Consider the following 1,644-nt stretch of genomic DNA (forward strand, 5'->3'; position numbering starts at 1 on the left):
TCCAGAGTGAGACGTCTCTCTAGTTTTATCTCCAGAGTGAGACGTTTATCTCCAGAGTGAGACGTCTCTCTAGTTTTACCTCCAGAGTGAGACATCTCTCTAGTTTTATCTCCAGAGTGAGACGTTTATCTCCAGAGTGAGACATCTCTCTAGTTTTATCTCCAGAGTGAGACATCTCCCTAGTTTTAGCTCCAGAGTGAGACATCTTCCTTCTATCTTATCTTTGGTGGGAGCTGCACATGCTCAGTAGCTCGGTAAGATCCCATCAGCTGATAACTCTTCCTCCAGCTTTGGTCAGTCCAAGGCAGGACCAGCTGGGAGACTTCTTCTAGACCAGTGACACAACAGGGACAGGAAGTAGAACAGGGACAGGAAGTAGAACAGGGACAGGAAGTAGAACAGGGACAGGAAGTAGTTCTTTTTGGAGATTATGGTCAACTAGTGTGTGTTGTGGCAGTGTTTTCCATTGAGAACGAGCTAGCATGCTACGGTTAGCCACCCCGTCTCTAGTGACACAGAAAGACGGTTAGATGTTGGACATCTACCGGAGACTGAAGACAGAGGACATCCAGAAACCTGTCACCTGTTTGTAGTCTTTTTGTCTGTTTGTCACCTTTTCAACGTATTTTGTCTCTGAGTCCCTGCGTTTGGTTGGTCCATTGGTCCATTTTTTTTGCTGAAATGCGTCATGCAGAACGAATAAAACGGAGATATTTGGAAAACATGGACACTGTCATTTTGGCTCTTGTGCAAGCATCCACTGTTTAGTATTCTTAGGAACCCACTCGAGGTTCCAGGTTTTTGTAAAGCAGCCAGGCGTAGCAGCAGAAAGCAAAGACCGCCTCGCGGAGTGAGGAATGCAGCGTGGCGTGCCAGCTACGGTCTCCTGGTTCCCGGGGGAGCACCTAAACGCTTTGCCCTCCGGAGGGTCTGTCAGGCTTTAGGGTCGACCCGTAAATCTCATAGTAAAGCCGATCGGCCTCTGACCTCGGATCAGTGAGCCTGAAACCAGTCTGCGTCTCACGGCCCCCCCTGACGGGAACCTGGGAAACCCTTCTCCCAATGATCATCAGCTCAGGGTCAGACCGGGATCAAACCGCCGGCCCTGGCGTCTGGAGCACCCCGGTCCTGTTGTCCTCGGGTCAGATTGACCCGTTTCTAAGGGTTTCATATCAGAAATGTGGATTCAAAACCGCATCGGGACTAAACTCTGACATCTACCCGTCCGAGATCCACTCAACATCCTCTGATCTTAACTAGTAGTCAAAATAATTCATAATTTCTGCCTTTTTTTACTAAAAACTTGTGGTTAGTTTGATATAAATGAGGTTTTGTTGACCATGAATTCCAAGAATAAATGTAAAACCTGTTATTAAACCAGCTCAGTTTTTTTTTTTTAAAGCGCCAAAAGCTGGAAAAAGTGACAAAAACATCATATAAGCACAAAATATGTTCATTTTCATTTTCAATTTCAATTTTTTGTCGCCTTTTCGACGCTTTTTCACAGCTTTTTTGTCGCCTACTCGCCGCTTTATTGTTGCCTTTTCGTTGCTTTGTTTATTTTTACCATCTTTTTGTCACCTTGTCATAGTCTTTCATCGCCTATTTGGCCGGATGTCCGTCCCCGTCCTCTGTCTATGGATT

Source organism: Etheostoma cragini, chromosome 14 (assembly GCF_013103735.1).
Source record: "Etheostoma cragini isolate CJK2018 chromosome 14, CSU_Ecrag_1.0, whole genome shotgun sequence".
Taxonomy (NCBI): domain Eukaryota; kingdom Metazoa; phylum Chordata; class Actinopteri; order Perciformes; family Percidae; genus Etheostoma; species Etheostoma cragini.